The 13334-nt window shown below is 47.9% G+C and overlaps 2 protein-coding genes across 7 annotated transcripts in view; both read left to right on the plus strand.

The window, feature by feature from the left end:
* LOC143984050 (class I histocompatibility antigen, F10 alpha chain-like) overlaps nucleotides 1–13334 on the plus strand; it is a 692198-nt gene that overhangs the window by 98377 nt on the left and 580487 nt on the right. The gene's annotated exons all lie outside the window — the stretch shown is intronic.
* Nucleotides 1–13334, plus strand: part of LOC143984059 (class I histocompatibility antigen, F10 alpha chain-like) — a 682453-nt gene that overhangs the window by 85080 nt on the left and 584039 nt on the right. The gene's annotated exons all lie outside the window — the stretch shown is intronic.

Genomic DNA, 13334 nt, shown 5'->3' on the forward strand with positions numbered 1-13334 from the left:
TCTTTATTGCATATGGGGTCTGGTATATGATTATATGAGTATAGGATTGTGCTCAGTAACCTGGGTAGCAGGTGTTCTGTCAGATCAAGCAATCTATAGGAGCAGCCAATATTGCAACTTTCGGTGATGCACAAACAGTTGTGTAAATGAAAAGCATGTTTTTGTGTGTATTTTCTGCACTCTGATGGGCCAACTTCACAGGTAAGATTGCTAGCCATCAGATTTGTCCGTAGTCTTTACAGTGCATAATGAGGCTCCTTTTACACTTGTGTGACTTATCATGCAACTTGGGATACAAAGTCACATGACAAGTCGTACCCCAAGATTTGCAATGAGTACCGTTCATATCTGTGGGTCTTCCAGTCACAGCGACTTCAAAGTAGTTACTGCACTACTTTGGTCCGATTTTGATGCGACTTGAGACAGAGACCTCAAGATTACATAAGTATTCCTTCAAGTCACATCAAAATCGCATCAAAGTCACGGTAAAAATCGTGGCAAAAATTACATGACTTTCAAGTCGCACAAGTGTGAAAGGAGCCTAACGATTGGATTTTACTACCGTGGATACTTCGCCTGCACGCGGAAGTAAAATACAATCATTTTTCCTGTGCATGCACTCTAAAGAGAACAGAAAAATCTGATGTCTAGCAATGTTAACTGTGTAGTTGGCCCATCACATGCACAAAAATCCGCTTTTCATTTTCACAGCTTTATGTGTCACCAAAATTGATGACGCAGCTGATCTGACAAATTGTGGTCTGACAGAATAATAGGATTGTGATTGTAGCAAGGAACTAAATACAAGTAAACCTCCCCAGGAGCTGCCAACCTTCTGAGAAGAATCATTCTTTTGATTCTAATCATTTAAGGAGGTTGAGTCAGAGCTTCACTTCACTTGCTTGTCAGTAGACTCAGCAAGTGAACCGAAGAATCGGTTCATTGAATCCGTTCATTTCACTGAGTAGTTCGAAATGAACCGATTCAGTTAAAAGATCCGGACTTCCCATCACTAGTATACACAGCACCTCCTACCTCATCACACACTCCTCCCACCTCTCTGATAACCACACCCACTCACACCTGAAACCACACCCACACCTTCTAATAGGACCCAATACAGCCTGGAGAGTCCTTGGCCCAGAAGTGGGTGGGGTTTAGTGAAGTGGGCGTGTCTTCTCATCCCCCCAACAGGGTCTTTTCCTGAGACTCTGCCTGGATCTGTCTATCAGTGATGATCTGTCTGTCCATCCCAGTCTTCCAGTGTGTAGATGTCGGGATCTGTCCGGTCACATCGGTAAGTATTGGGGTGATGTAAGAATAATCTCCCCTCCCCCGCAGTGACTCCTCCAGGATCTCGGGGTTCTCCTCAGAGATCAGTCACCTCTATAGATCTTCTCTTCCTGTGACTGCTTCCATCACACGTGTCCCACCGAGTCTTCACCCCCCAGTATGATCCGCTCCCTGCACCCCGATACTGGGAGAGTTCTCAGGATTTCTACATGTCATAGGAGAAAGTCCAACACTGAGTGTATAATACACCATACAATGTGTGCGATCTACACACCATACAATACATAACAACCCAATCCTAGAAATGTCCAACAAGTGTCACTCCACCCAACACTCAATTGTGTCTAAAATCAAAGATTTATCAATTGCTCCGCCCTAGAAGGAGAAGGAATCCCCGGATCACACGATCGCAACTTCCCCCCACCAAACTCATCAGAGACTTTACTGATAATCATTCCTATCACTTTGATGGATCCGTCTCTCTTTTATTTTGGGTCACACATTGGTCTTCCCAGTCACTTGGACAGGCTGCCCTCCGCACAACAAACATCCCAAAGTATCTCTAGAACATTTCCAGTCTTGGATTGTCGTGTTTTGTTCAGTTCATGTTTTGGTGCATTAGTAGCAATTTTTGTCACGCAGCAAAACGCACATCTGCTGACCGTGATTGGGGTGTCATTAACAATCAGGCTGTATTTACATCTGTGTGTTCCCGAATGTGTAACAACCCGCACAGAAACCGCATGATTTGCCGCACATTCCAGGAATGCCCTGCAAACGCACATCATGCTTGTGTCACCATAATGGTGGGGCAAGTGCAATGCATCTTTCCGAAACGTGCTGCAGAGCGCACATCTTCTGTGCTGGTTGCTGTGCAGATACAAGTTTAGTCTCAATGGTAACACATGACACACATTACCTTACATTTTCGAAAAATAAATGCATGGCAAAGCATGTATTTTCTTGTTGCTATACACTCGTAAACACGCAGATGCAAACAAATTGTATCACAAGTGCAACACATGTGAAGCGCACTGCAAAGCATGCACTTTCTTGCTGGTTGCCATGCACTTGAAAATTGGGCAGATGCAAACAATTGGTAACACAAGCGCATTGCCACGTGTTTTCTGTGCGGGTTGTGACAAGTTTGGAAACGCAGAGATGAGAATGTAGTCTAAATGGTAACGAAAGCATGACGCATACTGCTGAGTTTTTTGAAACGTAGGGCAAGCCATACGTTTTCTTGTGGGTTGCCACACATTCGGAAACATGTAGGTGCAAACTTATGATAACGCGACGTGCATTGCAGCGTGTTTCAGAGATGTTCGGCAAATCGTGTGTTTTCTTCTGGGTTGTCATGCGTTTGGAAAACTCGCGTTTAGGAGCATCACACAAAGACTAAATTTGCATTCAGGAGAGGAGTTTATTGACAGAAAAATGCCAAACGCAGCCAAAACACACCTAAATGTTAGGAGCGTTTAGCACTTCAGCGATTTATTTCAATGGATGGAATAAATATTCTGGCCAATGAAATGAATAAACACCCAAAGCACTTGACACGGGTAAATATGTCTAATTGTGGTACACACCTTTACCAGTATTTTTTATTTTATTTTTTTGCTGCCAGAAGAAAAACATTCAGGGCAGTTCTCAGCGCCCAGTGTGCGTGTACTCTAACCCAAAAGCAACGCACTTTGCCTCATGTTTTCAAAATGCACAGCAAAGCATGCATTTTCTATGTGGGTTGCCATGCATTCGGAAACGCACAGATGTGAATGCAGCCTATATGGCACTGTAAGCATGACGCAGATTTGGTGGGCGTTTCTGTGCATTTTCAGTGCTAATAAGTGCCTAAATGGCAGTGCAGGTGGGACGTGCATTTGCTGTGAGTTTCCAAAGCGTGGGTTGCTGCCTGTTCATCAATGTCCTGAATTCAGGCTAACTTTTAATGATGCCCCAATCACGGTTGGCAGATGTGTGTTTTGCTCCCAAAATGTGTGATGTTCCACGACTGAAAATGTTGAGCTACTTTGGGGAATTTGTCGCCCGTAGGGAAGCCCATTCAAGTGAATCAGCTGCCCTATACGTGAAATGTATTTACTAATGAAAAACAGGAAAAAAAACCTGAGCGGGAATGTGCGTTTCTGCTACGCAAAAGTCTGTTTGGGATGTCTCAGGGAGGAAGTTTTTTAGGCAGCAAGAATGACCAGGGAGGTGAGGGTTAAAAAAAAATCCTGCCTAAGAAGTCACTACAATTAAAGCGTTAGATAAACCGCATCGGAAAATAAATAAAATCAGGCCCCGGGCAGTTTAAAGTGATATTAAAGTCTCCATTTAAAAAAAAAATACCAAACCTATCATACTTACCCGCTCTGTGTAATGGTTTTGCACAGAGCAACCCCGATCCTCCACTTCTCAGTTCCCTCTTCCATGCTCCTGGCCCCTCCCTCCTGCTCCCCACAGCAAGCAGCTTGATATGGGGGCACCCAAGCTTCTTTGTGTGTCCATTCAGACACAGATCGGCTGCCCGGCCCCACCCCCTCTCTCCTTATTGGCTCACTGACTTTGATTGGCAAGAGCGTCCCAGACAGCCTAGTCTCTCTTGCATCATCGCTGGATTGAGATGGGGCTCAGGTAAATATTAGGGGGACTGCTGCACACAGAATGCATTAAGATAAAAAGCCTTTAGAACCGCTTTAAGTCCTAATGTGCTAGTATGCATCGGATACTAGCAAATTATGCAGGACTGGAAAACAAAAGCCCTCCAGAGGTGCGTCACCGCTGAATGTGCTTCCTTCTTCACCTGGTCTTCTTTCTGGGTTCACAGACTTAGGCAATATGAATGGCCGAGCCGGCGATGATGCATGCACACTGGAGTCGCGGTTTGCGGCACAGCTCTGCAAGAACGACATGGTTATGCCATTACTTCAGAGCACATGCGCTGGTGACATCACCAGCTGCATCTAACTGTAATATCTCCTAAACAGTTCACATTTAGGAGATATATTTACAGTACCTAATAGATACATTTATAATAAGGCTTGCCTATAGGTAAAAATTATACATGGTAGTTTACTCCCACATTAACCACTTACAGACCGGAAGATTTGGCTGCTGACCAGGCACTGCGTCAGTTTAATTGGTTCCTGACCGGCACACAGCGATGTACGTCGGCAGAATGGCACGGCTGGGCAAATGGGCGTATATGTCCCTTTAAATATACCTGCGCGCCAGCCGGGAGCTTCGTGAAGCGGGTGGACAGGTCCCTTGGACTCAATGTCCGTGAGGATACCCGCAATCATCTCACAGAGAGGAAGAACAGTGAGATGCTAATGTACACATGCATCTCCCGGTTCTGCCTAGTGACAGTGTCACTGATCAGGGATCCCTGTGATCAGGATCAGTGATGTGTCACAGCTAGCCCACCCCCCCTACCGTTAGAAACACTCCCCAGGACACACTTAACCCCTACAGCGCCACCTAGTGTTAACCCCTTCACTGTCAGTCACATTTACACAGTAATCAATGCAATTTTAATCGTACTGATCGCTGTATAAATGTGGTCCCAAAATCGCACCAAAATTGTCCGCCGTGTCCGCCATAATGTCGAAGTCACGATAAAAATTGCTGATCGCCGCCATTACTAATAAAAATATTAATAAAAATGCCATAAAACGATCCCCTATTTTGTAGACACTATAACTTTTGCGCAAACCAATCAAACGCTTTATTGCAAAAAAATTTTTTTACCAACAATATGTAGAAAAATACGTATCGGCCTAAACTGAGGAAAAAATATGTTTTTTGTTTTTTTTTTTTTATTTTGGGGGATATTTACTATAGCAAAAGGCAAAAAATAATTTGTTTATTTTTTTCCCAAAATCGATGCTTTTATTCTGTTTATAGCACAAAAAATAAAATCCGCAGAGGTGATCAAATACCACCAAAAGAAAGCTCTATATGTGGGGTAAAAAATAAAAAGCAAATTTTGTTTGGGAGCCACGTCGCACGACCGCGCAATTGTCAGTTAAAGCGACGCAGTGCCGGATCGCAAAAAGTGCTCTGGTCTTTGGCCAGCAAAATGGTTCGGGGCTTATATGGTTAACTGACAAATGCGCAGTTGTGCGACGCTGTACCCAAACAAAATTGACATCCTTTTTTCCCCACAAATAGAGCTTTCTTTTGGTGGTATTTGATCACCTCTGCAGTTTTTTGGAGTTGGGCTTTAACAGCTTGCCGCCCGCCCACTGTCAAATGACGGAGAAGCGGTGCGGCTCTAGTTCTGGGTGGACATTATATGACGGAGCTCGGCCAGTGGGCTTGCACCATGTTGCTAGTGCATGCCGCAAACCCGATCTCAGTAAAGAGCCGATCAAGCCGCGCTTTAACCATGTGATCAGCTGTGTCCAATCACAGCCGATCACATGTAAACACAATAGTGCCAGTGATCATCTGTCATCTCACGTAACAGAGTGTGTGATGAGGAGAGCCGGTCAGCGGTATCTCCTTGCAGGGGACGCCCAGGCATGTAATCGGGGCACTGAGTGCCCATTAGTGATGTCAGTCACTGCTGCCTTTCAGTGCCACTTATCCCTGCCACCTATCAGTGCCCACCAGCGCTGTTCATAAGCGCACATCGATGAAGGAGAAAAATTACTTTTCAATTATATATTCACCGACTGACACAGCTCCTCTCTTAGCCATTGGGTTGTTACGCCACCTTTAGGAGAAGACTAGGCATAACATGTTATGAAAAACACAGAACTTTAAGTTCCGCCCAAGGGGCGGTCCCTTAGGTAACAACCCCCCAGCCTGCCATGCATTCTCAGTTTTATTTTGCCTAGTGAAGGAGAAGGGACTAGGAACCCTGTGGGCCCATCAGTCCGGATTTTCTGCAGAAGCTTTGCTTTTTGCACAAGACTAAAGATCCTGTGATCTGCTATCAACAGCCAGCTGGGTGGCAGGCTGGATATCCTTATCCTTGTAGTCTCCCCAGCCTGGCCAGTGAGCGTGTGCAGACCAGAGATATGCGCTGGGTCTGCCACGATGTACCTCAGCTCCAGAGGTGGTCGGTGAGCTTTAATGCTCCGGGGCACACATGACCGGGCTACTGATGTCTGCGTCACAGTGTGCCGTGGCCAGCAGCCACCCCGTACTGATCGGAGAGTCAGTCTGTGATGGAATGTCTCCCAGCTCTGCAGGACTGGTAAGTACAACTCTCCCTGCCTTGGTGAGGCTGAGCAGCTGGGCATTCCCTGGGAGGTCGATTCGGGGTCCCTCACCTTCCTCTCTTCTCTCCCTGTCCCTATCTTCCCTCCCCCCCTCCCCATGGGGGATGCTGCATGTGGCTGCTGAGCGGTAGGGTGTCATGTGCAGGGGCTCTCCAGGGGGGCTCTCACCTGGGGGGGCTGCGCTGGTTGACTGTGCCTTGATGTGTGTTTTTTCTCTTCCTGGGGGTGTCTGATGAGGCTGTGTCTTTGATCCCTGCAGCGCTGCTCACCGCCATTCTTTGTCACTGTCCCTCATGGTATTTCAGTGTTCAGCAGCCATCTTTTTTTTTTTTTTTTTTTTTACTTAATAATTTTTTTATTCATTTATATAATAATTTAACACCAAGAACATAGCAATAACAGAAATTACAGTATAAAAAATAGCAATTATGAAAAATACTTTCTTCACAACATAAATGTTACAATATTCTAAATGATATCAGATAACAATACTATTTCCTCAGCTTTCCAAACCCTCCCCCCCTCTTCCTAACTTCCCCCCCTCTTCCTAACTTCCCCCCCATCCCGGCACCATATAAGTGTACTTATATCCACTAATTATACAAAAAAGAAAAAAATTTACAAAAGAAGGGAGAAAAAGAGAAAAAAAAAGAAGAAAAGAAAAACAGGGAAAAATATAAATATGTCCCAATCCCCCCTTAAGGGGGATACCCCCTCTCATCTAGCCAGGACTTCCACATTCTAATAAATTTCCCATAATTACCCTGTCGAGTATACATCACTCTCTTATTTCCCACTACTAAATTGACTGTATCAACCCAACTCTGCAGCAGCGGGGGGTGTGGGGGGGGTGTGGTATGGGGGGTGGGGGTATGTGCCTGCCATTTCTGTGTAATCATTTTTCTTGCCTGGAAAAGGCATCTCAAAACTGGCTCCAGAGTTTCTTTCGGAGCTCCGCCCCTCTCCACACTTCCCAGTAAGCAGATCTTAGCCGTTGGTTCCAGGGTAGCGTTAAAGATTTTATTTATACTGTCTACTACTTCAATCCAATACTTAAATAGCTTTGGGCATCTCCAAAGCATGTGGATGAAATCCCCTGATGCTCCGCATCTAAAGCAATGATCATCTTGTTTCCATCCAAAACTAAACATTTTTGCTGGAGTGTAGTACACCCCATGGAGCAGAAATAGGTGCGACACCTTCTGTGAGGGAGAGATTGAGACCAACCTTCCTCTTTGCAGGATTTCTCCCCAATCCTCTGTTGTTATTGCCCCTATGTCTCTTTCCCATTTAGCTCTACTCTTAGAAAGTCCTATTCTGCTTATTGTTCTAGCTTCCAAACTAGTATATATTTTAGAGATTCGGCCTTTAGATGCATCTGAATTAATTATACTGGTCAAAACCGAAAGCCGAGTCCATTCGATTATTTGTGACCTGAACTGGGTTTGGATCGCGTGCCTAAGTTGTAAGTACTTATAAAAGGTACTATTTGATATGTTGAATTCTTGTTTTAAATCTGAAAAAGCTTTCAAGGTACTGCCGTCATATAGCTGTCGTAAGCGTCTAATGCCCTGCCGTTCCCATTCTACTGATTTCTCTATATTACTTAGTTCTGGCAGTTTATTATTGTTCCATAAAGGGACATATTCTGACATCCCCTTATACCCCAGCAAAAGCTTCGCTGTCTGCCAGACTTTTTTAATCAGTTTGAACGTCGGGCACTTATGGAAGAATGACTCAGCCTCCAGAACCTCGAGTAGAGAGTTATGTGTTGACCTCATCAACATTAAACTCCTATTGGGATTCCCACCCTCATAATCTCCACAACCCCCCAAGTGTTGGAGCTGCGATGCAAGAAAATATGTCCTAGGATGTGGAACCGCCTCCCCCTCAGGTCTCTAAACAAAGATTCTATTCGTTTAAACCATTTATGGTCTATCCAAACTGGGGAGTTGTGGAAGAAATATAAAATCTGAGGAAACCAAATCATCTTTATTAGGTTACAGCGCCCCGCTACTGACAGAGGGAGGCGGCTCCAAGTATCTCCTTTTTGCTTCCATTTAAGCAACAATGGACTTATGTTATCCCTAAAGTATTGGTTTAGGTCCCTGTCAATCCAGACGCCCAGATACTTTAATTTTCCCCCTATTTTTCATTTGGGGATGTCTACACAGGTCTGGTTGCCAAGAGGATTAACCGGCAATAAGGCGGATTTTTCCCAATTGAGAACCAGACCAGAAGCCCGTTCAAACTCTCCGACCATTTGTATCACAGTTTTCAGTGAGGACTGGACATCACCTTAAAAAAAAAAAAAAAAAAAAAAAAAAAAGGACGTCATCTGCAAACAAGTTGTAAGGCTGGCCGCAGGCCAGCCTGGATTTGTAGGAGGAGCCTGAGAGGGCTATTTAAACCTCCTCCTCTGTCAGGGCCAGTGTCGTTAGGATTTCTGGGTGGAAGCATGTCTTTGCAGAGCGGCGCCCGCCCGCCCGCCCGCCTGCCTCCCTCCCTCCCTCCCTCCCTGGGTCCACTAGCTTGTGGAGGCCACCCTGCCGTCACCCCCCACTGTGTTCAACCATGTGTTCCAGCAGGGAGGGGGGTGGCTAACATCGGCGGTTGCTTCTCCCGGCGTTTCAGGTATGGGGGGGACAGGACAGTTCATCCATCCATCCGTCCGTCCTACTTCCTCCCTTCACCACCCACAGCTCTGGCTGGCGTGCCGCCCGCCCCCTTCTCCTGGTGCTCATGCCGGGGGAGAGGGGGGCGTCCTTCCGTTATGTTCCGCCTCTCATTGGGGAGGGGGTTGTTCACCTACTCCCCTTGCATGTAGCTCCACGAGGGAGCCGCCCGCCAGCTCCGCTCTCCATGCATCATTCCCACAAGGGAGCCGCACGCCTGGTGGGTCTCGGATACGATTCTCCTGGTGAGGGGTGGTGGAGATAGTCTGCCGCCGCCTGCTCCCCCTCTCCCCTCGCAGGTACGGAGCACCCGCCGTTTCTCCTCGTGGGGGGGAGGGGGAGGTTATCGGTCGCGCCGTCTCCCCCTCCCCCCACATGCTCTGTTCCGCCGATTCTCCTGACGGGGGGAGGTAATCGGCCGCGCCGGCTCCCCCTCCCCCCTCACATATGCAGTATACCTGCCGGTTCTCCTGGCGGGGGGAGGGGGAGGTTTTCGGCTGCGCTGGGTCCCCCCCCCCCCCCCCCCCTCTCTCACATAGGCGTTTTTTCCTGCAGTAAAGTTTTTAGAACTAGGTGCAGGTAAACCAAAGGGGATATGATTATGCACTACTCCATACGCTGAGCTGGTTTAGAAGTTTGGCAATACCTTACCCGGTGCAATCATTCTATGTATTCCTGTAGTCACTTGAATATGAATATCATTTCAACTTTGCTGTAAAGGGGACAGGGGCTCGGAAGGGGTGCTCTACAAGTACTGAGTACTTACATGAGAACTGAGGATTGATCAAACCCTTACAACAGAATAGTTTATTCCCCTTGTTCATCCACAATCAGTGGATAGGGCACGTCGGTTAAGCAGCTAAACAGTGGTTGTTTGTCTGTATTAAATCAGCGGCTGCACAGGGATTTTTCCAGTACGATGATCATAACACTACCTGCTAAATGAAGTGCATTTGTAAATTCCACGTTTTAGCTTTAAATACTGAAAGTGAAATTTCTCATTTAATAAGTTATCACCAGGTGTCCCCATTGGAAGATTCCCCCTCCAGCTCTTCTGCTGAGAACAGTTCATGTTGTATTTCTTCATCACTTTCTGACCCATAATTATGGTTTCCATGAGAAATATTTTTTATCTCACGAACCGCAAATGATCTGAGATTTGAGCTGTCCCTTACTGCTCTATCCAAAAAAAAAAAAAAAAAAAAAAAAAATGAGTTACAGATACTCGTTAATGTTACTTATATTCTCAAAAGCATTTCAGGAGGCTCTGCAGCTCATTCAAATTATGTTTCACCTGACTAAACTGTAAAGTACAATGTGCAAAGGGCACCCGAAGCAATTTCACACATCTAATAACACTCCTGAGCTCCACGTGGTGGGCCTCCTGAGCTCCACGTGTTGGGTCTCTCCCCCCCCCCCCTCTGAGCTCCACGTGGTGGGCCTCCTGAGCTCCACGTGTTGGGTCTCTCCCCCCCCCCTCTGAGCTCCACGTGGTGGGCCTCCTGAGCTCCACGTGTTGGGTCTCTCCCCCCCCCCCCCCCTCTGAGCTCCACGTGGTGGGCCGCCTGAGCTCCACGTATTGGGTCTCTTCCCCCCCCCCCCTCTGAGCTCCACGTGGTGGGCCTCCTGAGCTCCACGTGTTGGGTCTCTCCCCCCCCCCCTCTGAGCTCCACGTGGTGGGCCGCCTGAGCTCCACGTATTGGGTCTCTCCCCCCCCCCCCCTGAGCTCCACGTGGTGGGCCTCCTGAGCTCCACGTGTTGGGTCTCTCCCCCCCCCCCCCCCCTCTGAGCTCCACATGGTGGGCCTCCTGAGCTCCACATGGTGGGTCCCATCCCCCGCCTGTGCTCCACGTGGTGGTTTTCCTCCTCCCCACCCGCCTGAGCTCCTCGTGGTTGGCCTCCTGAGCTCCGCATGGTGGGACCCCCCCTCCTGAACTCCACATGGTGGGCCTCCTGAGCTCCACGTGTTGGGTCTCCCCCCCTCTGAGCTCCACATGGTGGGCCTCCTGTGCTCCACGTGGTGGGCACCCCCCGCCTGTGCTCCACGTGGCGGGTTTCCTCCTCCCCACCTGCCTGAGCTCCACGTGGCGGGTCTCCTTACCCGCCTGAGCTCCTCGTGGCTGGTCTCCCCACCCGCCTGAGCTCCACATGGCGGGTCTGCCCCTGGTTACCTGTGATAGCGTTCGGCCCCGGCATGTTTTTCGTAGCTTTTTGCCCCAGGACTTCTGTCATAGCGTTCTGCCCTTGGACTTCTGTCTGCCCCTGGACTGCTGTCATAGCGTTTTTCTGGCATTTCATTTATGCCTCAGAGTTTTAGACTTGGTTGTTGCTGTCATTGCGTTTTGCCTCTGTTTCTGTCACTACATTTCTGCTTCAGCATTAAGTTTCAGCGTTTTCTGTCATGGTGTTTTTTATCATGGCATGTTGTGTTTCTGTCTCAGCGTTTTCTGTCTCAGCGTTTTCTGTCTCAGCGTTTTCTGTCTCAGCGTTTTCTGTCTCAGCGTTTTCTGTCTCAGCGTTTTCTGTCTCAGCGTTTTCTGTCTCAGCGTTTTCTGTCTCAGCGTTTTCTGTCTCAGCGTTTTTTGTCTCAGCGTTTTTCTGTCTTTGTGTTGCTGCCAGCATGACTGTCATGGTTTTTCAGACTTGGTGTTCAGTCTCAGAGTTTCTCAGAGGGGCGTTGTTCACTCATGGCATACTCTGGTAGTCGTTCGTCCTTGTTGATTGTCATGTCCCATCGTGTCTGTGTCATGTTTTGTACCTGGGTCAGGTAGCTAGGGCTCACACGTCAGGATCTGTCACGTCTATAGATCCATACGGGCTGAGGTTTCGTTTGTTAATTGATTGTTGTCCTCAATCTTCTCGCCCGTATACCATACGTCATACGTTGCATGTTCATTCACCACATATATACGACTACCCACCACGGCCTGTGGGTACGCTAGCCCTGAGTTTTCAGTTAATTACCTGCCTCTGCACTGCAGGTTACTCAGGCTCACTTACCACTTACATGTTGGGGGGGGGGGGGGGGGTCCATCCGTCAGTTTCTTTTAAGCGCAGTGGTCTTGACTTTTCTGCTCATGTTTCATTCAGTTAGGCAGGGGGTATTGTTGTTCTCATGTCTGGTTGTCTGTCATTTCTCTAGTTTGTGTTTCAGGTTGGGCCGTCTTGGAATCCCTACCGATATCATCCATGCTTGCTATCACTTCCTTCAGCCCGGCCGTTGTTGGGGGCTAGTTGATTGGTGCTGATGTCTTTTCACCTCTGGGCTCACCTTTGGGTCAGAAGCAGTCAATTTTTCCTTCAGTTGATGTCCTGTTGTGTTGAGGCCCTGGTTACTGCCCAGGGATGTATAGTCTCTCTCAGGGTGTTTGTTAAGCCACGTCCCCGTGACGGTCCTTGGGGGGTAGGTTGGGCAGATGTCACAATGGTTTTGGATTCCACTCTTGGCTCTGATCTTGTTGGAACTTATTGCCTGGAGTTCCACTTAGGGACATCAGTCCAGTCGTCTTTTCCGATCCCCAACTTGTTCCAAGTAGGGGGGCTTGGGTATGTCTGTATCATGCCACGGTGACTATTTCCCCAGGAGGGAGTTTGGCCCTCCTTGGTTCAGGACTCTGTCCCAGCTGTTGGGTTCAGGCTGTAGCATGACCCGATCGTATCCGGTGGGACCTGGGTCCTGCGTCCGGTATGGTTTCTCCAGGTTGACAGTATTGTTGCCATGGTGCATGAGCCTTATCCGCATACTCCATCACATCCATCAGGTTTCCAGCTTTTCACACTCCTGCTAGTGGTCTTTTTGCCACTCACCTTCTCGGGGGGTATGTCTCTGGGCTATTTCACTGGTGTCATTGGGGTATTTTGCGATCTTTGTAGGGGTTTTTTCTCGGGCCAGGCCTTGTTCCATTCCCCTCTCGTATCCTCTCATTTCACAAGCAGTTCATTCTCGGGTCTGGGTGTCGCGGCATCCGGCTCAATTCAATCTTTCAGGGGATGTTCAGTTGGGTTCAGGGTAGTGTCACAAGTTCGATAGGGGGTTCCTTCTCATTGCCAAGTCAGGAGTCAGTGTGTTCTTTGCCATTGCAACCACTTTCCAGTTACTTGCTGGATACGTACTGCTGCCGTCCGAGAGCACACC

The sequence above is a fragment of the Lithobates pipiens genome, unplaced genomic scaffold, assembly GCF_037356315.1.
Source record: "Lithobates pipiens isolate NorthernLeopardFrog02 unplaced genomic scaffold, aLitPip1_a1.2 Scaffold_1, whole genome shotgun sequence".
Taxonomy (NCBI): Eukaryota; Metazoa; Chordata; class Amphibia; order Anura; family Ranidae; genus Lithobates; species Lithobates pipiens.